General features: G+C 42.6%; 1 protein-coding gene across 4 annotated transcripts in view; it reads right to left on the reverse strand.

Moving 5' to 3' along the window:
* Nucleotides 1–20,435, reverse strand: part of RNF19A (ring finger protein 19A, RBR E3 ubiquitin protein ligase) — a 57,795-nt gene extending 37,360 nt beyond the window's left edge. The window contains exon 1 of one of the 4 annotated variants that reach the window (XM_052703814.1): nucleotides 20,302–20,435. The gene's annotated coding sequence lies outside the window, so the exon portion shown is untranslated. Of the gene's footprint in view, nucleotides 1–9,254; nucleotides 9,278–19,510; nucleotides 19,535–20,301 lie in introns of those variants that run through there. The other 3 variants (XM_052703817.1, XM_052703816.1, XM_052703815.1) reach the window with 3 other exon arrangements.
* Nucleotides 20,436–27,101: the final 6,666 nt, after the last annotated feature.

A 27,101-nucleotide genomic window follows, 5' to 3' on the forward strand; every position in this document is an offset into this window, starting at 1 on the left:
ACAGACTGATCTTCCTGGAGCTGGCCTCACTCCATGGATGCCTCATTCTTCATCTTCTTAATAAATGAGGCCCCATACCTTACATGTTGTACGTCTTTTTGGTTTACAACAACGTTATACAACACTGAATTCACAAATACCATACAAGTCTGTAAGATATTTTTAACCAGACTAATGGCTTTAAAAGTATTAAAACAAAGTCTTCGGAGCACTCTTGTGAAATCTTCATAGTAATTTTTGTGACAGAAAGCTATTTCTCCTAATTTGCAAAACAAGAAACAGATATTAAAGCCAAAATTGCCACCTGAAAAAAGACTGCAGGATGCTCAAGCTGTAGGGCTGCTTTGTGTCCTCATTGAACAATACACAATCAAAGATGCTGCTAAGCACTGGCAGTAGTAGCTATTTGCAAATTACTCCTTAATGTCTACAGGCAGGTATAAAGAAAAACACCCAGAAGACCACAGGGGCCTTGCCTGAAACACCATGTATACACTCTACAAGTGAGGCTACCACAGACTTCTCATCCTACCATTTTCTACCCAAAGTTTATCCCCTGCAATCTCCAAAAAAGGGAGCTGTTTTCTATAATTATTTAAAAGTCAGCAATACCTTTTTCTGTGGCTAGGGCATAAAAATGTTCTCTGATATTCATTTTATACAATTTAGTAATGCACAGACTCTAAAAGAGAAGACTTAACTGGTATTAGCTAGAATTAGCTTCTCTTTGAGACTTCCATCCCCATATCACATTTGATTAATACTGGCCAATGGGTTTCTAAAGAGAAAAACAAATCTCTAAGAATACCTTCCCTGAAAAGGACTACAGTCCACTGCAGCATTGCTCATACTAGGGGCCATGGAGAGGAGAACACAGGGAACATGACATAAATCCACACTCCCACAGAAACCAATGCTGGCTGGTAGCTTAGCAGGCTATCCAGGGCTAAGCCACACCGAGCCTTGCCAGCCCTCCTCCCCCAGCAACCAAACCCACACAAGGCTGGGCTGGTCCAGATGTTGGCCAGGACAATTTAGCAGGGGTTAAAGACAATACCTGCGAGCAAGTCTTCCCTTCAGTCCATTTTCTTGGCCAGTTGTATGTGAAACGTTTAGAAATTTAGGTGCCATACCAACTACTCAAAAGAAAATGCTCAAAGCAATTTCCTAAAGATCTGCTGACAGAATTACAACAGAGGCTTCTTTTTAAGAAGGAAATAGCCACCTCTGCTCCAGAACACAGGCTGTATCACTTCAGCAGAGCAGCTGCAAGGGATCATACTCTTAAGCATTAAGAACCTCAGAAACAACATTTGGGCACTTTTTTTTTGTTTGTATCCACGTTGAGCCACAAAAAAAAGATTTCGGATCAATTATTTTTTTCACTGAAATCAAATAAAAAGCCTGAAAGCATGCCCTTGCAATGTGAAATATTAAGCAAACTTCATCACAGGAAATACTGATAATCGCAAATATCGTATACGCAGAGCCATAACCTCCTAAAAAGATGAACTCTTTGTTGCTTATCTCTAGCAGCTCTAGCCAAAAAGACAACCTACCAAGACCACTTTCATTAAGGTATGCACTTTGCACACATGTAGGTATGGTTTTCCCTGTGCAGTTTACAGAACACAAAGCATTAAGAGCAAGGAAGCATGACTCCTCCTATGCAGACTGGGGCTGATGCACCGTGCCTTGCTCAACTCCCACACGGGCAGAGGGCACCATACCGTATCTCAGTTAGTCTGGAGGTCATACCCACTGCCAGCCTCTTCCTCTAAGCACTGAGCATTAGAACCATATAACCACTGAGGTTGGAAAAGATCACAGTGATCATCTAGTCCAACTGTCAAGCCTTCACTACCACACCTACTAAACCACATCCCTCAGTGCCACACCTACATGTCTCTTAAACACCTCCAGGGATGGTAACTCCACCACATCCCAGTACTTGACCACCTTTTATGAGAATAAACTTTTCCTAATATCCAACTGAATTTCCCATGGCACAACCTGAGGCCTTCACCTCTCACCTTAAACCCACAACAACTTCTCAATGTGTTCTCAACTGCCTGCCCTCTAGATATGCAGCACACCAATTCTATCTCTCATCACTGTGGCCATCTTTCAAAACTTTTTAAAATCTCACTGCCATTTGGAGCAGAAATAAAGCATGTTTTTTCCTTCCTCAAACTTATCCCGTCTCTTTCAAATACCCACATACCACACCAGTACAAAGTATTACGCTTTTCTTTCTTAATCAATTGCTAATTTTACAATATAATGTTTTCCATGCGACTGATGTTGCTGAAGACAGAACCCTGAAGTTTTTCTCTGCTCAGCAGAAGGCAAGGTCTGGCAGCCTGGGAGAGGGGGGGCATTCCCAGCCATCCAAGAGCATGCCTATTCCATACTTCGAGAAGCCACACCGTCGAGGAAGACAAACAGTTGATGAAAAAGCGCAAGGGCAATCCTGAAGTACCTAACATTTCAGTACCAGCTTCATAGAACGTAACAGAAAACAGTGGATACTTCTGAACAGAAGTTATCTTCAGTTCAGCATCTGATATAACCTTACCTACACAGAAATATTCACTGTGGAAAGTAGTTAGAAGAGTGAAGGCCTTGCTTTTGCTTCTCCTTGGAGAAGTAGTCTTCTTTAACCAAGAAAGGAAACCACATACATGACGAAGCCTGCTACATTATCCAACTAATTCTGAAATACAAGTTTGAAAATGGTTTAAACACTAGACTGCTGTAATCCCAAATTTAATTAAAAAGCCATTTCAGCAATTACTTCATTTGATTATGTTTTCTGAAAGAAACTGCAAACTTCCATCTGTCTGCTAATTCATGAATTTGTGAATTACAACATGAACTACAGCATCATGAAAAATACTCTGTCTAAAGTGTCTTCATCTTTTCCAGGCATTTTCTTGAAAGGAATGGGATGTAGCTTTCATGTAAGATGCACTCTTTCACTATACCTTTAATATATATTGCATGTTTTTAAAAAATCTGCTTTATTCAAGCATTATAAATCTTTTAATACAATTTCAATACATTCCAGGTATCAGTAACCATGAAAAAAGTCCACTGTCATTTGAATACCCGTCTGCTGTCCTGACTCCCATCACACTGCACAGGAACACTGGATTCCATCAGGACAGCGACTGCAGAGCACACAAGGCTCCTCAGTGGAGATGAAGGATGCAGGAAATCCCTCATCGTCCCCATGCCATAAACCTAAACAACTGTAAGACTACTTTCAAGCACAAAACTAAGCTAACCTCCCTGCCAGTATGTTCTAGCATCTTCTGATCATTAACCTTCTGTATTATTATTCATATAAATATCACATCTCACTGCTGTGAAACCTCAGCTTCTATGGTAATGAGCCCAGCAGTTTAATGAAATACGGCTTGAAAAAAACACGGACTTTGAAGGAGTAATTTAATTTTATTCCAATCTTACTAACTCCTTGTTCTCAATTAAAATAAATAAATAAATAATGACTTGCAACCTACTCCCCCCCCTCATCCATATCTGAGCAGAATTGCCACCTATAGACACTGGAACCTTGGGGCAGCCAGAGCAAGGAAAGACATGAGCAGGGACCGACAGGGAAGAACTGCATCAACCTCTGCACCACTTACAGCCATACACAATCACTTGTTGTACAGTGAATTACATATTTCCTAGGTTTACAAACAAACAGTTGAAGGATACTTGTTTCTGCTTTTGTCAGTACATTAGCAGAAAAACAGGAAATGAATCAGACTGAAATAATAAACCTTGAAAAGAAACACGATTCAGTTTTTTGGTCTTACAGAAGAACTTTTGGTCTTACAGAAGAACTTTTTTTCTTTTAAAGTGATAGAAACTTAGACAATTTGATCTGTTGTATGATCATTTTAATAGATTGTACCAGAGCAGTAGAACACAAATGACAGCCTCTTCCTTTGCTATGGCACAGGACAAATATCTTCAGGTTTCTGCTCTATCACAGTTTCAGGTAGATACTGAACAAATGAAATTTAAGTGGCTCCCATGTAAGCACACAGACTGAGAGAACATTAGCCAAGATAAGAGAAGACAGGTGGGCTGCCAAACGAGTCTCTGTGCCAAATGAGTGAGCTCTCATTTACTCCCCAGCTCAGCCACACAGCAGGCTGTATCTGAAACAGCTCTAGGCCTCTGTTTTACAGATTTGCTGTTGATGCTGCATTTACATTCCTCTAGAACTTCCTCTATTTGTTCCAAATGTTGTCAGCTTTCCCCTGGATAAAGTCTCACCATTGCGTAACAGGTTAAGACATTAAGACTTGGCTCTTCCACAAGTTACTGCTCCAAAAGCCTTCATATCATTTGAATGTATTATATTTAAACTAAGTATCACAATAAAAAGCCTAAGATGTTGAAGCTGCTCCTCCTCACATCACAAGGAGAATAAGTTTGATTAATCTGATCACAATGCAGCATCAAGAATCAAATCTATTTCCATATCAGCAGCCAGAATAATTATTTTATCCTTTGAAATATTTGATGAATTCATACTTACTGTTCATAATATTCTAACATACAAATAAATGCTATTTAAGAATGTAAATGTTATTTAAGGAACTTGCGAGGAACGGAAGAAAACTCACGTAGCACTGTGCTCTGCATACACACTGTAACAGCCAAGGACTTCAATGACTGAGGAACCCAATAGGCAGTAATAACAGACACCTAAATGGCAGCAGCACCAAGCACTGCCATTCCCTGTCACAGCGATCTAAATCATAAAGGAGACTTCACAACTGCGGCCAAGATACCAGGCTATTTTTTTTCCTTTTACATATAGATTAACAAGTTTCTGGTTTATTTTAGTTCAAGAAAATTTTACAATCACTTCTTGCTACAAAGACTGTGCCATCAAAAGAATAAAGCAGATTTTGATCTTCCTGAGGTAAACTATTCTGTTTAAATCATAAAGCTGTATCTGTACAATATAAAACAGAATTAAGACAACAAGGGTTGCAGGAAAAGCAGGAAAAGATGTAACTTTACCTACAGAACATCTTAATACTGCTAAATTCACTGGAAAGAAACAAACCTACTAAACTCAGGCATCAGCTGAGTTCTCAGGAGCTTAAATTAAAAAGGAAAGGTGAAAACAGTGCATAATTGGCAAGACCAATATTACTCCTATGATATAGACATTCTACTACTAGTTCTAAGAGGAAAGCAAGGGTTTTCAATTCTGCATAAGCAAAATGTGCAGTTTTGCAGTTTTTACTGTCACTCCTATCTCAATTTCAAGCTATCCAAGACTTCTGGCAAAATCTTTTTTTTCCCCCAAGCCCAAAGGATAGCTGAATTCTTCAAGAAGAGGCCAGAAGTTCCCAACCATTTCCTGGGTCCTCTCTCGCACATACAAGGCTCCATTCCTCTACTTGCTTTTTTTTTGCCCTTCACACTGTGATCATTGTTCCCCAGTATCTTCATCTCATTCTTCATTCTTCTACTAATTTCTGTTTCCCAGTGACTAACCAGTCGATTCAGGAATGAATGACAACAGCAACAAACATTAACTTCAAGTTCTGAAATTACTTCCCAGTGCTAGTGCAAAATCCTCTCTTCCCTGAGGACCATTTATTCCAACCCCCCTCTCTCTTAAATAAGAGAAGGAGGAAAGACAAAAAGCAGACACACCAAATAAAAAAAAAGCCTTTCCACAAAAAGAAAAAGTGAAAATGATAACAGCAATCAGAAGCCAGGTTATTTCAACACAGGATGTCACAGGACATTGCCAGCTAATTGCACAGTACGATACAGAGGAAGAACAGAGCCAGGCCATAACCCCAACTGCACCTCAGTGTGATCACTTGAATTTCAGCTTTGGACTAAACTACTTTTCCTCATGACAACTAGAAGTAGCCCACAAGGAAAAAAAATGAACAAAACTGCGTCCTGCCCAGGTATGGCTTTTGTGCTACTCACAAGTCTTTCAGCACGCTGACATCCTATTTTCCTCTTTTGTCAAGCATTACTAGACTGGTGATGAAATCCCCCCAGAGCAGGCTGGATGGCTTCAGCTGAAGCTGACACTTGTTAGAGCAATTCCATCCCAGGCTGCCAAGCTTTCACAGACACCTGCAGGGGTCAGAAGGGAAAGAGCCTGCTCAGCTAGAGCATTCCTCCTGCCCTTGTTTGAAAGGTGGAGGGGAAATCCTCCTTCTAGTCAAGCACACGATATATTGGCTACGCACACACACAAAAAAATCAGGATACAGTAGGGGTATTCTGGTACTCTTCACATTATAAAAACATTACGACCAGCACTCATTATCCAGGTAAGCACAGGCACACACCAGCTGACCACGCTTCAGCACACAGGCAAATTCCCTTTGCGTTCCTTTACAACACAGGGTGAAATAACTCCCTGCTGTCCCTCTGGTTACATTAATATCTGAAATAGCCCAAAGCATAGACTGTTTTTTTCTTTTTTTTTTTTTTTTTTTTTTTTTAAATCAAAGTCACTGAACTAAAGAAAAATACCTAATATTGTAACAGCAGTCCAATTATCCAAAATTATTAGTTTTGCTCTAAATCTTCTATTTCCTCATTATTTTGCATGCGTCAGAAATATATTAATTAACTACAAACTACACTTAGCTATCCTATCAGTGTAGGAAGGCCCTACAAAGAAATCTGGACAAGCTGAATCACTGGGCTGAGGCCAATGGGATGAAGTTCAACAAGATCAAGTGTAAGGTCACGCACTTCGGCCACAACAACCCCAGGTAATGCTACAGGCTCGGGGTAGACTGGCTGGAAGACTGTGTAGTGGAAAGAGACCTAAGGGTGGTGGCTGATGCTCGACTGAACACGAGCCAGCAATGTGCCCAGGTGGCCATCACCAGGTGGCATCCTGTATCAGAAATAGCCTTGCCAGCAGGAGCAGGGAGGTGATCATCCCTCTGTACTCAGCACTGGTGGGGCCACACCTCAAGTACTGTGTTCAGTTTTGGGTCCCTCACTACAAGAAACACACTGAGGGCTGGGGCATGTTCAGAGAAGGGCGATGAAGCTGCGAGGGGTCTGGAGCACAAGTCTTGTGGGGAACAAATGAAGGAACTGGGATTGTTCAGCCTGGGGAAGACCAGGCTCAGGGAAGACCTTATTGCTCTCTACAACTGCCTGAGAGGAGGTTGTGGTGAGGTGGGGGTCAGCCTCTTCTCCCATATAACTAACGATAAGACTAGAGGGAATGGCCTCAAGTTGCTTCAGGGGAGATTCAGGTTGGACGTCAGGAAAAATTTCTTCTCCAAAAGAGAGATCAGAAGGTGGAATGGGCTGCCCAGGGAGATGGTGGAGTCACTGTCCCTGGAAGTGTTCAAGAAACATTCAGGTGTTGTACTGAGGGACACGGCTTAGTGAAGAAATATTGGTGGTAGGTGGACAACTGGACTGGATGATCTTGGAGGTCTTTTCCAACCCTTGCGATTCTATAACTTGCTAGAAGGAAAGTTTTTAACTTGATGCTCGAGATGTCAGATGCTCCAGTAATCTAAAGCTTCACCTTTTTAAAAAATGAGCATTTGTACACAGCTTTGTATGAGGAACACAAGCTTCCTCAAATCTAGAACAAGTTTGTTAAGAGTTAATTGTGGCCTTGCAGTTACAATTTTATGCTGCATGAAGATAATGTTTGTATTTTCCCTTTCTAACAATTACTCTTTTTGAAGATTTAACATTTAATAATATGCCCTGATTAAAGCAAGAGGAAATCAGATCATATCCTGACCAAGGGAGAGCATTTTTATATAAAACACAGGCCTTGTAATCATATCTAATTCATACCAGGTCTGGCTTGCCAAGAACAATAAAATAATTTGCTTATCATGAATTCAAAAAATGCTTCTCTCAACAAAAAGTACTACTGAGAAGTAGAGCTGAACTGGTAGCAATCTTAGAAATCGTGTTCTTCCCAGAAGACCGACGTATGCAATGTATTACGAAGCATAACATTAGAATAGCACACCTTAATAAAAAGTTCTGATAACAGACCAAAGGAAAAAAAAAGTTTAGTTTTTGAAAACACTAAATATATACTTATAAAGACTGCAGAAATATACACACAGTGCATTCCAAGAATGTGGGTTGGTAGGCAGAAAGGGTTCCTTACAAGTCAGAGCTGCAAAAGAAACCGTCTGCTACTGAAATCTAAAAACAGAAGTTCAGGAGCACAGAGTATTTCAGAGATGAAGGATAATGAAAACAAACGGGTGTCCAAAGCTTACAAACAGTTGATCTTTGTGTATGCATACGCTTATTTGAAGATGCATCCTGATTTAGCAGCCTCTGTCAGTAAAAACTATTATGTTTTAATTAGATTCCTTAAGTAACATCCCAGTTAAGAAAAATATGAGAACAGATGCTGCCTAGTCTATTTTTGGAATACTCTAGGTAAGGACTCACTGAAGAAAAGATGCTGTCCTACAGTGTTAGCGTAGAACACTTCAGCTCTATAAGTCTCTTCTCAACAAGGGAGCTTACCTTCAGAGAGCCTTTTATTTTAAAAAATAAATAGTAAGGATATGCAACAGAGAAAAATCTGTTTCCTATAAAATTCCTATAAAAGACCCATGATGAAAAAATCCCACAGATTTATACACATGGATAAGGACAAAACGAGGTAAGTTACGTTTCAGTTTTATTCATTTGAGAAAGGAAAGTGAAGTTATTCTGCTTTTGAAGGAAGCTCTTTGAAGTCAGGAGCTTCACTGTTTATCTGCAACCATTTATTTCCTGCTACAGTTCCAAAGAAAACAGCTACACAAATGCATTAGAGGAAGCAGGTGTATAATTTCATTTAAAAGCTATTAAAGTTTGTTACAAATAAATCTTGTGTCACTACAGGAGAACATACCCTTCAATACTTGTCTTTCTACATTACAAAAGGAAAATAACCTCAGAGTTTTCCAGAGAACTAACAACTGCTGGCTCAATAATCCAAAATAGAGAGTAAAATGGCCACAGCACCAGGAACACTAACATCACTTGAAGTCATTCAGAATTTTCTTCATACATCTCTATCACCACAATTAAATGGTAAAATACTTAGGGACAAGACAGTTAAAAAAATCCGAACTATGCAAGACTGCAGCAATGCAGCAGAATTATAATGCAGCACACCATTCGTTTCCACTGCTCCCTCAGGTGGGTTCAGAGTTACTTGTTGTCTTATAAATCGCTTATTACTGTACCTGAAATGATATCAGGACTAATTAAGCCATAGGCAACTTTAAGAAAGGTATTTCTGCAGGAGAAAAAAAAAAAAAAACATTTCAAAATTTCATAATGCTGCAGATAATGATGTGCAGAGCTAGGCAGTTTGCAGACCTCTGATATTTTAATAGAATTTTCCCCAATGATGCACTGAGCAACTTCATACACACAGGCACACAGCAGATATGTTCGACAGGCAAATACACATGAAGTTTTCTCCCAAAATGTTCAGATGTTGCACACTAAAGGGTATGTACCTCTTCCAAGGTCCATAGCAAGAGACTGCTACAGGGGGCTGCAGCCTCAGTAAGATTCTCTGTGAAATTTGAGTCCTACAAAGAAAGCCCCTGCTGAACTAGCCTAAAAGCTTTAAACTAGCACAGGCAGCTGTCCTGTCTCTCCTGTGGGTTAACCTACAGCAGACACACTGAACAGATTCACTTCAAAGCAGAATCAGATGTTCTGTTTAAACTAGAAGATACCTTTAAGCTAATTTTTTCAGATCTCAACTGAAGCAAGGGCATGCACTTCATTACACTGATGGCTGCGGGTTAGTAGATCCCAAGAGGGAGAGAGCAATAAACAGGAGGCAGCCACAGACTTAACATCTTAAACTACTGAGGCTATTTGCTGCATTAACAACGTCCTGAGGGTAGCAGCTAAGCTTCCAAATTAGCATGCTACACTATTTTGTGGGAGTAATTCCCAAAAATCAACAATTTGTCAGACCTTACTTGACAAGCCAGACACGAGCAACACAGAGTACAGCAGACCTACCAGAGGCTTAATGTAAGGATGGGTATAACACCTCACGGTTAAACAGCAGATGGTACGGGGGAGGAGAATGTAAGCAGACAGCCAGATTAAGTCAAACTGGAAAAATATAACCATCCTATTGAAAACAGAAACCCAAGTAATAAGAAGTAAAAGGCATTGTGACTCACCTCATTTTTACAATTTAGTATGTCATTTATCCCAAAAGACAACGATCTCTTGTTAAAAGAAAAGCCAGTACTCTGTTATTACAACTGTCTGTCACTTCCCATTATAACATCCTATTTCCAAATCTGCTTAGTTGCTGCTTCTCAAGCAAACTGGGCTGAAAACTTACATGCTAAGATCTTCAGCACAGTTATTTCAAACAAGCTGCTTAAGCAAATTCTTCAAGGTTTTGGATTTTTCTTAAAAGTTATCATAGAAAAAACAAATCCAAAACTTGAAATATTTCCTCTGGAAAGGCTAAGCACTAGTGTTGCTTTGAGACTGGGATTGGAATTCTGACTTGTGTATTTAGGATGCACATTTTATTGGCCTTGTCAATATTCATTCCAAGAGAGAAATACATAATTTCTAGAGAACAGCACACATTTTAGGTTCTAGGAATCTCTCCTGCACTTGAACCAGCCTGGAACTGAACAGGGTCTACCTTTTATTTCCAGATACACAATACAGTAGGGCCAAAGTACCCCAAAACAGAGACTGCAAGCACTAGAGGAAAATGAGTTAACAAGCATAGAGCACGGATAACAAGGAGAACGCACAAAGAGCAGCAGAACCGGGAAAGCTGACAGAGCGAGTGCTGCCAAATGGCAGAAGAGAAAGGCATCAGATTAGGCACTGAAAGGGTATAAATTCAGACTGACTTGGAAACTTCTCAATGAAGATCTGAACCGATTAAATTAGAATAGGATTTGGATAAAACACTTGAGCAGGCAGAAAGTAAAAGGTACACTGCTGCTGACAAGAAAAGACAGCAAAAGAGGCTAGTGCTGTCAAAGCATGCCCTCCTCTACAGCTTGGTCCCCCACAGCATGAAGATACCCACAAAACCCCTTTCACACACACGGATCATACTGTCCAGGGCCAATCCTGTAAAGCATGACAGAGTATTATTAGATACGACAAGCTCAAATAGCAGAGGCCTGCTTAGTGAGAAGGTTCCAAACCTGTCAGTGCAATTATTATTTTTAACAACTAGGAAACCACACACAAACCATTAGTAAAAACTTTAAGGATTAATTGTTTACTTCGTGCAGTTTAGAAAGGGTTGAAATACCTTATGATGGTTTTAACTACATAATTTGTACTCCTTTCTCTCCTGTAGAATCTTTACCAGATTCACACTTAACAGGTCACTACTCAATATTTCATTTGTTTGTTCTTATCCTTCCCCTTATACTAAAGGAAAAACAGAACAATACTGAAGATTGTGCAAGAGGAAACACAATTTCCTGACAGCAGAACACATGTCAGATTAATACTGCTGAAGCCCTAAAATACTACATACTTCCCACTGAAGTATTATGGTTAATATTACTCTTAACAGGTAAGATACTAAAGCATATGGTTAAGGACAGAACCATTTACCAGCCACAGGTGCATGGATCTGGGATGCCCAAGAACTTCACTTCTTTCTTTGTTATATAGCAAGTTATGTGTCCAAAGAGGCCTGCACTATCAAGTAGGTATAAGTATGCATACAGAAAAAAAGCCATCACAAATACCAAGAAATACCACTAGTGTTGACCTATGAAAAGTTCTCCTTGGCTTCTAACAAAGATCATATCAACCACAAAGCAGGAAGATGAGATAGCTATACACAGCCATTATTCAGATGCCTTAATCAAGGAAAATTATTTCAGCTTTCTGGTTTATTTGGAGTACATAGACAGACTCACTGAAAGGAAACAATTGCCCTAGAGGCAAGATTTAATGCTGCCCAGCCCAGATCAACTACCCAGCACACAGGGCAAAAAACATTCACTAGGGGGAAAAGCAACAGACCAAAAAAACCACAGCTACATAATTAAGGACTGCAGCTTAACAAGGATAGGCACAAAAGGTGATCAGGCTATGCTTGCTTCTTCAACCTGAATTCTGGTATTTCTCAACTGACCTGAAACCCTGAAATGACATGCTGCAGGAACGGAGGAATCAGTTTCACCTTGTTGATACGTGCAACCCTTTATCATTAATAGAAGGTGGCAAAGAAGCCACCTAATTGCTGCAGAAGCCGTGTCCACCTGTTTCTGGCATTTCTAGTGCACTCAGTCATGTTTTCCAAGCAAGGAAGCTAAACTACCAGCATCCTGGAGGTATCCTCCTCGCCATCATCACATAAAGGGGAGCTGAGTTTTTAAATTCTGCCCACTATTAAAAGCTGTGCAATTCTCCACCTATAAAATACACCATTTTGTACAGTGGCTGTTCAAGAAATACACACGTGCAGACAATACCAGAGGTCAATCCTCAGTTAAAGAGTTCCAGTACTTCACAGTCACAGGACAACAAATGTAAACCTGCTCATTCCTCCCTTTTTTGGAAAAAAAAAAACCTGAACACCTTCAATCACTAAAACAACATTTTACCTTAATCACCAAATGCTGCAAAGCCACTCAGGTTCAGTTAAGCATCCTGCCTGTAGTTTCATACTGCAGAACCAAGGCCCACATTTCTGGGATTTCAACGCTGCAGGTGACTCGTTCTGACTTCAGATGGATTGCTTTCACAGTGTGCTTGGGAATTTACACCACTTTCAAAAGAAAACAAAACAAAAAAAAAAAACCACCACCAAGATAAAAGCATCGATTTGCTCTCCACAAATGGTTGCATTTCTGTTCGCTGTATTGCCAGCAGGAAGCTCATTCCTTCTGCAGTTCTGATTCTTCTCTCTTGTGAACGATTTTTAGAACAATGCAACCTTACTGAGGTGTGTTTTCCAAATTGCAGGAGGAACACCAACCATATTAAGACAGATTCTTTACTTTTTGCCACCAGAGGTGAACAACAACATATTTACATAGAAGACAGGAGCCATCCCACAAACGGAGCGGATTGTGTCCTCATACTCCTTGTGCATGTGCCATTTTTTGTGTGATGGTTTCAAAACTCATAGAGTGCAAATATTCCCAGTTTGTGGGGGATCATTTCCAAGCCACAGTTCAAACCTAAATTATTCTGTATTTCAACCTAAATCACACTTAAAACTGAAAGGTAATACTGTATGACTCAAAACAACAGAAAATGGTAAGGATTAATTACACTGCCCCAGAATAATAATAATAAATAATAATAATAATAATAATAATAATAACACCACCACCACCACCACCACCTTGGGAACAAAACCAGGAGAAAAAAAGCTATGTTGATAAGAAAAGCATGTCCTTGCTCATTCTTTACTCCAACAACACTAGTAGCCATGCGATGGTAACTGATTATGGCAGGGTGCAGGAATTGGAGGAAACCATTCTCAGTAAAACAAGTCTTAGAGAAAAAACTGCAAAGTGTTGCTGGGCAGGACTAAACAAGATGCTTTGAGATGTTTTTATTTCTTAATCCACCCTCTGAGTAAACAACAGCTCCTAGCACAGATTCAATTCAATGACAAAAGATAACTTTATCTGGCACATAGCATACCTTATCTCTACACTAACTAAATTAACACTAAAAACAGAAGAGATTGGTTTTTTTCCAGACACACAGGCATAATCCCAATAATCCAAATTCTTGCAAGGCAGGATCGTTCTCTTTGTTTACCCTTGTTCTCTTTTCTTTAGTGAGTTAATCCATTACCTAACTTATCATGGAATCATCTTTAATTGTTAATAATGGAAAGACTCAGGACTCCTCTGCTGAGCTTACACAGCTCTTTCCTATCCTTGTCCTAGCTGAATTTCTGCCTGGTGTCAGGTCACAGAAGGTAAAGTCCATTTTTTTGCAACTATCCACCACAGGAAAAATCTGAACATACTACCATGTAAGAGGGGGAAAAAATCCACAGCAAACAGGAACAGGAAAAGGAAGAAAGGGGAAAAAAGTAAACAGTCAAGTAGGAACTTCAGGAGGAAAATGCTTTTGGTTACTAGATACAGAAAACTCCTCTGTCCAAACAGAGATGCTTGAAAACCACAGCATTGTGAAATTAAAAGAATACAGAAGCACAATAGCTTTGCAGGTTTCTTCTCTATGCTGTCCCACAGATAAACCTGCACCGACTGCAGGTTTATGACTGAAAGAAAGCAGCAGTCTGGCTTCACAGGCTACAAACACCAAGGCTCCTGTTGCTTAAAAAGGACACAGAAGTTTGATACCTCCATCTCTGACCCTGAGTAAAAGAGCTCCTGGACTCTCAGGATGTATTTTTAGCAACATCACATAAAAGGAAAGCATGATGCCTTTTTTTGAAGAGGCACAGTCAAACAAAAGCTAAGTACCAGATACAGCTTGACAGGTAAAACTGAGAAGGAAACTGCTCTTCACAGGAAACTGAAGCGAGGTCTTCAACTCAGCAAAAAACAGTAAGTTTGAAAGCTTTGTTCTATTTATTTTTTGACTTAAAAGTAGAGGAACATAAAGTCAGAACGCCTCCAACTGGATGCACAACAAAGAAACTGAGGATAAACTGAACTGTGATAAAAATCTTTTTTCTAACACGCATTCTAAAAATGAAGATATTAACCTTGGATACACTTCATCTTACAGACACTTCTTTGAATTAATCACCATATTAGATGGCTCACTATGGAAGAACATGAAAGACAGGCCCTAGTTACGACACTTCCCAACAGCTGACCAGAAGGAAAAGTTCTGCAGTAGGCTTCACTCCAGCTCCCTTGCAAGCTGGGTGGTCTCACTGCAGCTATTGCTTATCTTGACCAAATGTTCTTCCACTGTTACATGTTTGAGGGACAGCAGGATGCTCCCTACATAAAGAATTTTTAAATGAAGGAGCAAACATAATCAGCATCTTTGCCGAATACACAGTCCCCTTACAGATGTTCAGGTAACACTTGAATGCAACATTCACTGTCTTGGTACAAAATTAGACCTCAAGACAGGGAAAAGCTGCAGCGTTGAATATGAACATATGGCATCAATTTTTAGGTCATAAAAAGCCCAAAGCACTGGGAGAAAAGCAGTCATCAACTATCTAGTTTAGACAAAGTAAAAGTCTCCTACTTCCTATGAAATGTATCATTTTTTCTCTTCCACCCTGAGTTCTGAGCAGTCAAAATTTTCCTTCTCTTGACCAGTTTCACTGAGATAAAGTCCTGTGCACTACACGCTTTCAGCAAAGGAAATGGACAGATGATGCATTTAGGCATGGCACCACCAAGTCCTTTCTGTGGGAATACAACCATTAGATATGCCATATGCATATATAAATGTACATATATAAAGTGCAGCAGCACTAATGCTGCAATGTCACTCCATCAGAGATAACAGCCAGGTAGCACTGTGAAGTCCCCACGGTTCAACTAAAATCTTCAGTGCCAGCTCAGCACGCAGAGTTCTGCAGACCCCCAAGGCGCAGGAGCGGGCTGCACACCCAACCCCCCCCACCTTGGAAACCTATCTGGTGAATCCATCTCACCAGAAGTCTCCCTGGGTGCACAACAATGACAGACTGAGCATTTTCAGACAATAATATAACATGATTAACTTGATGTAAGCTGCACAGTGGGTTTTTATGTAAAAATCTGACTATTAACCAAGAAACTTAAAAACTCGTACTTCTGTTTACGAAGAATATGCAGCACTAAGGAATCATGATGAGAACAAAGTACCGTGACTCTTACAGCACACAGTTCCTCCAGAGCCATCCATTCCTCTTGCTGAAGAAGCTCTTCGTCCAATAAATGGAACAAGTGAAAGGGACAGCCAGGGGCTCCAATTTAGAGCAAGAGCTCTAATCTGCCCTATGGGAACAGCTAAAGGACCTATGGAAAAATGTTTGTTTAACAGTCATTTATCTCAACTATAAATGGAAACAGAACTGACAGAGTCCCACAACAACAGCTTGTCCTGGACAATAACAGGATACTTGCATTAACGGAATGAAGCACTATTTAGGAAGCAAAAGAAGAAAGGAAAATCAAAAACAAGTGACTAACAGCAAACTGAAGCGTAACAAACAAAGATGCCCTTCAAATGCCTTGCTGAAGGCGTCGTTAGAAGATACGCTGGCCTCTAAAGAAAGGAAGTTTTAATGGCTAAGGAAACACTGGTATATGTGTAACTTTTATTTAAGCTTATTTCATTAGGACCATCTGCCAGGTTGCTTTACATTAAAGCAGCTCTTGTATCAGCTTTCCAGTCCAGTGTAGTATAACTAGATGTGAAGGGAACCTGATGGAAACTCATCCTTCAACTCATCCATCCATAGACCAAGTTTTCTATGTCACCCTGCACAAGGCAAGCACAGGTGTATTGTTTTGACTTCTGTTCAACAAGATGCCAACAGTCATCCATCAGATGACCAATTAAGCCACAGTTTAAGAGCAAAAAGCCTACCACAATGTTTCCATGATTTCTCCTACCTTTTCTTATTCTATGGATAAACCCCAACGTAGGGTAAATCTTCTCCTCAAAGAACTTCCATGAAAGTCCAGCAGAAGAGTGCAAAGAAAGGCCTTCCCTGCATCTCTTAATGAAGAAAGACCTCAGAGTGGTACTACAAATGCTTTCTTACAATGCAGCTGTGGGATTTTTCTTTCTTCTCCAAACTCTTTCAACAACTCAAACTAGCATAAGCCATGCACACAACAAGAAACCTGTAACCAAGGCCTGCAATATTCTAATCCTACATAATATCCACAGTTCTCTTTGGGAATCACTGCCGTGTTTCAGAGTCTCAAGTCACAACATTGAACAAGCTGTACTAAGTGAAAAAAAGAAAGAGCCACAAGCACCAGGGAAGGACCAGCAACCTAAACCAAGGTGAGACAGTCCCGCAGTGCCTGAGAACTGCCACAAACGTATGCAAAACAACCAGAGATCAATTTAGAAAGAAGCCTGAGCCTTCCTACAACTCAGATAAGAAAGTCTCTTCCACTGATCCCATCAGCTAAAAAAATAACCTTACAAGGAAGACTGACAGTGAGGTGATTGTCACTTTACAGAAGCTTGGAATAAATCAGTCTACCTATAAATATCAGCAATAGACAAAAGACCTACTTATATGACTTACCACCACTAAAAATATGTAACTAAGAGCGCCTGAAGAATAATTTCTTACACAAACACTTAAGAGGGAAGGACTGAAATTCTACTTTAACAGAAAAAAAACACACAAGTCTGGTGGAGCACAGATCCCTTAGTTGAAACTCACAGCTGTGTATTTGGAGTTTTATTTCTCTATGAGTTAAAATAGAAGACAATATCTGAAATGTAACCTATGCACAACACCAAAAAAAATTCTGTTTTCCTTAAAGATTACTTCACCATAAAAGATAAACAACTACAGAAGAGATGTTGGATCAGATCATGGAGAAAACTTCAAGTAATCAAAAATTAAAGGAAGTCCACTCTTGTGAAATATGAGGAATATCAGGAACTCTATTTCCTAGGAACTGACGGACCTTCCTTCATGTTTTTCTTACAGGGAAAAAAGAAAGCAAAACCACCAACACACTGATAAAATCAAAGCCCAAAACAATCACTTCTGCAGGGCCTGATGTAACATTTGTCCTTCCTGGCAGCAGCCCACCTCCAGGTATTCAAACATATTTAACAATTTTAGGTCCAACAGCATTCTCAGCATCCCCAAGCTGTGTTGCATGCGGCAGTACATCCAGCTACACATCTTCCACCAGTTAATATAGAATGGACAACAGAAACTCAGCTCTATGGCAAATGCAAAAAGAGAAAAAAATGACTTTAATTTCCTCACGGACAAGCCCAAGTTAAAATGAGCATCTTTACTGCTCCTTCACAGAGCATTCGCTGACGCTACAGACCAGAGCAGTTCACAGCTCAGCCTCATGCCAGGAACCATGCTGAGAAAAGGAGGGTCTGAAACGTGCATCAATCCATTTGTTCCAGTCAGTTATTAAAATCTATTCTGTTATGCTGGTATGCAGTGTCTAGGTCCAACTCCACAAACAAATCACAAAGATAATTATGGGTGTCTGACCATGGGCCAGAGTAAACTGACCCCATAATAGAGACCACAAACTTGGCTAAAAGCCATCATAGGTGCAGAACAGCTGAGTTGTACTTCAGAGTTCAAAGACATTTCCTAGCACTTCCAAACCAGAAGTCCTCTGAAAAGATTTTGGCACCCTAAAAAGGGAGTTTGTTTGTCTGTTCGTTTGTCTGGAAATGGAGAAAGGTATCTTTGCAAAGAATCCTTTTGATAAGTCTGAAGAATATCAGCTTCACTGAGTAAACCAGAATGGCCGGGAAGAACCACCTACTCACTGGACAAATTCAAAGTCTAAAGGTTTGTCACGTGGAGTAACAGTTAAAGACTGTTAATGAATAATAAAACATGCATGCACTTTTTCCATCTAAAGGCTGTACCAAACTGGCAAAAAAATTCAAGGACTCGAACATAACCGCACAACACAAGCTTACCTAACACATATGCTGATGCTCTCTGGGAGTGCCACAGCTAAGGGAATTTTAGTGATTCATTTACTACTGCAGAGCCGAGGTTTGTACACACCACAAAGGTAAACAAACCCACCTACCGAATGTCTTCCTTCCTCCTGAGCCCCAACCAGCACAATTAAGTACAATCTGACAATCACTTTATATAAGAAAAGCAGTACGTTTGCCTGGTGGATGTAAGAGGAAGCAGAGAAAACCACAAATAGACCAATAGATTCCCCCTCTCAGAATTGATGCTGCCCTCCGACTCCAATACAGCTGCCGACACAAACACAACAGCCACAACTCTGCATTTTGTAGATGCTGAACTTCATAAAGCAGAGCTGGAACTCCACCACGGTGCAAGAAATATGCACGCAGAGGAGATGTTTCCTGTAAACCCTTTAGTGCAGTGATTTTAGGAGCAGCATCGCTGCCAATACGCTAAAAGCTTTCATTTTCACTTTCCGCCCCAAGCTGGCCTGGTTCACACGCCATTAAAACGAAATGTCTTCTCATATTTCTGAATGTTTCGGGTAGAAACATTTCGATGTTTACAGCTAAATAATGGCAGAGCTCGGAAGTCACGCAGCAGCGCCGCCGCCCCGCACACAGCTGAGTGCCGCGCTGCGGGCGATCCCGGAGCACGCGCTTCACTTCGCTCCGAACGTCGAACTGAAAACCCTTTCTACCGAACTTAACAACAATGAAAAACTCATCCGATAATAAAATATTGGAGAATACGTATTTTTTTTTCCTAAACATTTTTTTTTCTTAACTTTTAAGGAAAAATTAACAGATGTTTTGCACGGTGAGTTTGCGAGCGGGCTTTCCCACCCCGAGAAACCCATTTCCCAACCTGCCCTTTGCCTTTCACAAATAACGCCGTCCTCGATGACAACGGCGATAAAGCATCCATCCATTGCACCCAGCGCGCAGACACGGCGCTCGCGGCGCTGCCGGCGGGCACGCTTACAGCCGGCGACCACGAGGGCACGAAGGCTGCGCGGGCCGCCACCCCCCGCCCGGCTGCGGCTCTTCCTCTCCCCACTCCCCCTGCGCACGGGACACAGAGCTGCGCCGCGGGGAGACCCGGGCACGGGAACACCCGGCCCGACACCGCCCACCGCCACCGCTCCGCCTCCGCGGAGGGAAGCCCCGGGCACCCGGACCCGCCGCTCCGGCCCGGGACGCGCGGCCGAGGCAGCGCCGGGCGGGGCCTCCCCCGTACCCCGCGAGGGGAGGCGCGGCGTCCCGGGCGGCCGCACGCCGCTACCCACCCGGCGAGGTGCGCGGGCCGGGCCCCCCTCTTCTTCTTTTCTCCTTCCTCCTCCTCGGGGCGGGCCGGGCCCCTCGCCCCGCCCGGGGGGAGCCGAGGGGAGACAATGGGCGCGATGACTTCACCCGGCAGCAATGCGAGGAGCCGCCGCCGCCCCCCGCCCCGAGACGCCCCTCTGCCGCCGCTCCCCGGCCGCTCCTCGCCCCTCGGGGTTCGGGCCCCCGCCCACGGGCGGCCCCGGCTCGGAACCTCCGCTCCACTTTCCCCTCCGCCACGCTCGGGGCGGCGGCTGCCGGCCCCGGCAGGAGGCCCGAGGGGAGGCCGACTCCCGCCGCGGAGCTCTCCGCTCCCCTCGCCCCCACCCCCGGTACCTGCGAGGCGGCGGCGGGCGGGCGAGAGAGAGAGGGAGGGAGGAAGCGGCGCCGCTCCGCCCGCCGGGTCCGGCCCCACGCAGGAAGCGGCTGTGTGTGTGTGTGTGTGAGAGAGAGAGGGAGAGGGAGAGGGTGTGCAACACGGAGGGGCGGCGCTGCCCGCGGAGGAGGCGGCCCCGGCCCCGGCGGTTTCCCGACGCGCTGAGCTCAGCCGCACGGCACCGCCCCCGCCCTCCCCCGGCCGCTGTTGGGGCGGGCCCGGCGCGCAGTGGGGCGGCCTCCTGGGTCGGGACTGAGGGGCGCCGAGCCGAGAGGTGGGCGGTGGTTGTGGCTTTGGGTGCTCCGTGCCCCCCGGGGCGCCCTGCCTGGGCGGGGTGCGGCGCGGCGAGTCGCTGTGCGATGGGCTCCGCACTGGGGAGGTGTAGAAGTGCAGGGAGAAGAGTGGAACGCTGAGGCTTTCGTTGGGTCAGCTTGGGTGCTGACTGACCTGCGGGAAGGACGCGGCCCTGATTTCGTGCCCTAGCGCATCCTATCAGCCCCTTCTCGCCGTCAGCCCGGCTGCTCAGTCAGGTTTCTGTCCTTGTGCTGTGACCTTCACCACTTCTCCTCAGGACTCCCCATCTCTGCAGGAATGCTGCGACTGCCTGCCCTCTCCCTGCACACTTTAGCTGAGCTCCACTTCTGGGCGAGCCCCAATCCCCCTTTCCCCCCTCCTCACCTCCCCACTCCCCACCCTCTGCCGCACTGGAAGAGTTACCTGCATACATTGCTACTACAGTGGTCTTAAGTCTTGTGCTTTTTTTTCCCCTCTCTGGTTAATCATTTTCTCATTTGGAGTGAGTGCACTGCCCAGAAGTGGGCTTTGCCCCATGCTCACAGATGCACAGTGGTGCCTCCCATGAAGTGGAGATATGTCCCGGTTACCCAGCCTGCATTCAATGTGCACATGTTGCAAAATGAATGGCATGTACCATCGTTTCGCTGTGGAGTTGCAGCGTGTGGTTTGTTACAGGCTTGCACGTATACGTAGCCTTACTCCTGTTCATAGCACTAAGCCAGCAGGACTGCTCCCAGTGCACAAAACTGAGCATGGATACAGGTCTTTCCATGGTGAGGTGCTTAATCTGTATGATAGAACAGGTGATTGCAGCATGCAGGGAGGGGAAATGGAAAATAAGGGTAACAGCAATAAAATTACACTGGAATTCTGGTATGTTGTCTACAAACCGTGCACTTCCTTCTTTGCTTCCTAACTAAATAGGTGAGTTGCTGAGCCTCCTGCACTGCAGGCATGCACACATCACTTTAGGCTCATCTATAGTTCCCTTGCATGTGGCTGGACAACATATGCAGAAATTATTATTATATGTAATCACGCAGGGAAACATCTCGGATGCTTTCTTACGCATTAAATGTGGTGCACAGAAATAAAGTAGAGAAGTGAGGTTGGTTTTAAGGGAGAAAAAGCAAAGGCGAGAGTGAAGATGAATGAGTTGCAGAGGATGGAGAGGGGAACAGACAGCACACAGAACAGCCCAGTAAGAGAACACATTTTGAGTGGAACCAGAACAGCAAACCATTTTACCAACTCAAATGTGCAGCTGTCAGTTGCAATAAAGCAAAAAGCAGCAAGAAGAAAAGCAAAGTAATGCAGTATGTATTGGTATCTAAATGTCTAGAGAGATTCAGCAAATCAGTAACAATATTCTGAGGTCTCTTGGCTAATGGTGGAGAACAGGAGGGCAATGGAGGCCAGGTTTTTAAATTCTGCATTGGGAGACAGAGTGGTCGCTGTGGCAGTCTGATGGTTTCCCCTGTAAACTGATGAGGGACAAAAGAGAAAGCTCTATCCAGCTGCCTCCTAAGAGCCACGCAGCAGAGAGCCTGCAGCTACATAGGTGCCTTTTGACAGAAGCATTCAAAACAGTCAATTAGCAAAATGCAGAATGCACAGGGAGGAAAGAGAGCCATTTCTGCGCAAGCAGTACACTAAAATAAATGATAGAGGTTTGTTTTGATTTGTAAGGAGGATATATTTATTTTCTTGTTTGCTTTCTTATTATTTTCATAGAGCAGGATGACAAAGAGATACTGAGGAAAAGCAGGGACTGCCCAGACCCTTCTACAAAAAGGAAATACTTCATGCGCAGTGCATTTTGTCAAGTATACAAGGTTTATGAAAACAAACAAACCTGTCTCTCCAATTTGCTTTCTGGAGAACATCTAAGATTGAAACATTCTGTCTGGATAGCAGAGTATTTAATTCTGCGGCTGCCAGAAACATACAAAGTGCTGTATCAGAATACAAAAATCCAAACAAAGCATCCAGTATGTCCTAAAGAGATGTAAGCACACACAGCACACTGTCAAATGTGGAATGGCAAAAATTATAGCAGCGCAAACAGAAGTGAGCAGACAGGGCTGGGAAAGAAAAGTGCTTCTTCCCTTAGTGATGGGGAATGGAGAATGGATATGACATATGACGTGAATAACGTTTTCCTAATTTGGTATATTCTTCTCATTGTCCATGCTGGCATGGACCACAGGTCTCAGTATAGTGTCAGTACTTACGTGTGCAGCTCGTAAGGAAAGGGTACTGTGCCTCGGGATGGAACACCAAATGTTTATGTTTAAGTCTTTTAACTCATTTGGAAGAGCATCAAACATGGTGGATAAACGTTTCCGTCCCTCTGATTGCACACCTATCTCTCTCAGAAATTTTCTTGTGACTGTTCAGCCTTTGTAAACAGAAAATCTCCAAAGCCAAACTCTTTTTTTTTCTGTAGATAATTTTGTATTTCCTACAGCCTCAGCCATCATCTGGTCTCAAATCCATCATTTCTAGAGAAAAAAGAGATATCCTCAGGCTTTCCTCTTCTGCCACAGACATTTGTGTCTCTGAACTTTCATCTTGTTCTGAAGAACACTCTTTCTTAGGGAATTCACTTCTTTCCTACATCTACCAGCTCAACTCTCTTGCCAAAAACGTATTTTTCTGGAGAGTTTGTCTTCAGCATCCTTCATCCTACAAATCCATCTTGCAGTATTGCCCCATAAACAGCCGCATTTGTATGACAAGTGTGGCAGAAAATTGATGCGGCAGCAGGAGCAAGTGGCATGGGGCAGGCAGAGAACTGCTGGGATCAATTTTGCTACTGGAGAAAATCTAGTGTAAAAACACATTTGACTTGCACCTGAAAAAGAAATCCCTTGACCAACTGAAACATCTGCGTTATCCATTGAGAGCAAAACACGTCTTTAGACCAGGCATGAAAAAATGCGCTAGAATGAATATCAATACAAAACTGATAAATATATTCTTATATATCATTATATCCGAGATACAAATTGCACAAGGATAGGAAGAGGTGTTGAATTCTGTCAGGTTTCTGTTTACTCTGTGAAAAATCATTTACCGAGCACTGATTATCATCAATTGTATTGAGTGGAGTAGGTTAAAAAATACACATCATGGGAGAAATCCCAGTTAGGATTTTTGTCAAGAAGTGTAATTAACCTGAAGATAGAATGAAAGGATATTTAAACTCAGGATTTCTATGATAAGAAACACATTATAAATGCTTACGAGACTGAATTTAGTATCAAACAGAGCAAGATGAGGTAGATGCTCTCATTGATCTGAGCTACAGAATGGCTAAGTACCAGTAAATAATGTGCAGGCTGAGAATTTCCAAATTCTCAGTATGTCATAATACATTAAAGATGAATCATGCTGTTAGGGGCTTTTTTTGTCCATCTGGTCCTTCTTCTGGCCTTTAGTTGTGCCAGGTGAGGTTCAGATTGGGTACTGGGAACAAGTTCTTCTCAGAAAGAGTGTTGAGGCATTGGCTCAGGCTGCACAGGGAGGTGGTGGAATCACCGTCCCTGGAAATGTTCGAGAGATGTGGAGATGTGGCACTGAGGACGTGGTCAGTGGCCATAGTGGGGTTGGGTTGGGATTGGACTTTGTGATCCTGGTGGTCTTTTCCAGTCCGTAATGATTCTATCATTCTACGATTCTAAGGCTTCCATAGCCACTTCAAACATCAGCTATCTCACAGTTTCATCATGTGATTGAATCAGTTCTCATAGTAGTCAATAAAAAAAAAAACAAGGGTAGAAAACTCAAGATACCTAGAACTACAGGCCCCAGAACATGCATGCCCTAAGAAAGAAAACCTGCTTAAAGCAATTAAAAAAGAAAAAAAATACACTTTATTGTCCTAGAGCTTGATACTGCATTGCCTGCTATGGTTAGTTCTACTGACTGCAGGGAGTAGTGCTGAGTAATGAGCACAAGCTGGAGCTCAGTGAATGAAGAATTCCATTGCAGAGGGAAACCTTGATTTTTAAAGTTTTGTATCAGTAAATTTAATTATTGTCATTGTTTGGCACTTTATGCTTATCCAGTATAGTGACAATATAGTGGCCAGTGACAACTGGCCATATATACATTTTTTCCACAGCACAGCAGGTTTGATTTAACTGAAATGGAAGAGCCTAGACAACCAGTTAACCAGCAAACAGTTATGCTGGCCACATGACATCTGAATTCCAATGGTGGGCTGTGTTTTAAACCAGCTCCTTGACAACGTTAGTCTTACAGATCATCCACTACATCTCTGCAAACACTAGATAGTCTATGCATGGCATTTTCTGTGATTTATAAAGATCTCATTCATTATTTTGTATTTGGGATGTTTTTGGTTTTTTTTGTTTGTTTGTTTGTTTTCCCTCGCACTGAAGTCCCATGATATATGGAAGTTACAGTGCTTTCTTGGCATGAAGTGCTGGGCATAAACAATGTTATGTAAGTTGTGCCATCGTAGCAAGGAGCCGTACTCTTTAGTGTGTAAGTCCTAGTTATTAAATTATGATCATAAGCAGGATATGGGTGGAAAATGGGAAATATTCTTTTGTTACCTTACACAAATAATGATAACAATCGATCTTATTTTCCAACTCTAAAATCTTCGGAATCCTTGTATCTTCTCAGTTTCTCCACAGTCTGATAGACACTTGTAGACAAGCATATTTGCAAGAGTAGAAAAAGGCTATCAACAACGTTCTTGCATTTTCTTGTCTTTCTTTTTTTTCTTCTCAGTTTGGAACCTTTATTGTTCTCAAGGTGTCTGTTCATAAAGCACTGTCTCTACTGGTTCTTTAGAGGTGTGCCTCCCCCTAAAGAGGAGGAATAGAATGATCAAGAGAAATCTGGTTGTCGCAATCTAAAAATTGCTCCTAAACACACATCAGCTGTCACTCAGCTTGCAAGGCTCCAAGAGCCTGCAGAAGACTCATTTCATAGAATCACAGAATCATAGAATGTCTTGGGTTGCATGGGACCTCCAAGACCATGACACTTCAACCTCCCTACTGCATGCAGGGCCACCAACCTTCCCGTTTAATACTAGACCAGGCTGCCCAGGGCCCCATCCAATCTGGCCTTGAACACCTCCAGGGTCGGGGCATCCACAATCTCTCTGGGCAGCCTGTTCCAGTGCCTCACCACTCTCATAGTAAAGAACTTCCCCTGACATCCAACCTAAATCTTCCCACCCTCAACTTAAAACCATTTCCCCTTGTCCTGCTGTTATCTACCCTTTCAAAGTGTTGACTCCCCTCTGTTTGTAGGCTCCCTTTAGGTACTGAAAGGCTGCAGTGAGGTCACCTCGCAGGCTTTTCTTCTCCTGGCTGAACAAGCCCAGCTCCCTCAGCTTGTCTTTGTAGAGGAGGTGCTCCAGTCCCCTTATCATCTTCATGGCTCTCCTCTGGACCCTCTCCAACAGCTCCCTGTCTTTTTCGTACTGGGGGCTCCACACCTGGACACAGTACTCCATATAGAGCCTCACAAGGGCAGAGTAAGAGGGACAATCACCTCCCTGTCCCTGCTGGCCACCCCTCTTCTGATGGAGCCCAGAATAACATTTATGAGTTTAAAATTTTGTGAACACCTAAAACTCCAGCTCTGGGTGAAATGTTCAAGCTCTGGAGACTTGTGGAAGTCAGGGACCTATGGGAGAGGATGTGTGAGGTGCTTGTGTGATACCTATGTGCCTCTTTGGAGCTAGCCCCCATTAGAGGTCTGTCACTCCCTGTATCCTTCGGTAGCTTTAACTTGATAGAAGAAGAAATGAAAAACCAGCAGGAGTTACTTTGTGAAAAGCAGCAGACTTTCGTTTCTATTGCACAACACTGTTTCCATTCCAGTCCCCTGGGCTTTCCTCCTCTATTACTTGGAACAAACTCGACCTTCTGTTTTTTGGGCTTGAGAAGTTTTGTGCTTAGTCTCTGCCCAAAGGTGAAATTGTTTCTGGAAAGCTTGAGCAAGAATGTTTTTTCTGTATTAAGCTTGAGGACAGTGGGATAGGGGGTAGGAATTGTATGAAGGCAAAAGTGCTAGAGGTTGTTCTTAATAGCTTCTTCATCAACACTACTAGATGCGAAAAGATTAAAGTCATGGTTGAAATAACCCTGCTTACAAAAGGACTATTCTTTTTCTAAAGCTGGTTTCAAATCGGCTGAAGGGTCCTTGAAGCAGCATGTATGGTCCATCTTCAGCAGAGCCAGACAACAATTATATTTGCCCTTCCTCCAGGAGTTAATATCTGCTCTGATTTATTTGTACTTATATTCACAAACACTGTGCATCCATATTTTTGTGGTGACACATTAACTACACCCCAAAGTCCCAGTTACTGCTTAGTCCTTGATGGTATGGCTCATCTGCAATGTTATCTATAGGTTCCCTCACAAACAAACTCATGATTTCCACTTGCAATAAAACATCCTGCCAACTG

The sequence above is a fragment of the Tympanuchus pallidicinctus genome, unplaced genomic scaffold (assembly GCF_026119805.1).
Source record: "Tympanuchus pallidicinctus isolate F22 unplaced genomic scaffold, pur_lepc_1.0 scaffold5, whole genome shotgun sequence".
Classification (NCBI taxonomy): domain Eukaryota; kingdom Metazoa; phylum Chordata; class Aves; order Galliformes; family Phasianidae; genus Tympanuchus; species Tympanuchus pallidicinctus.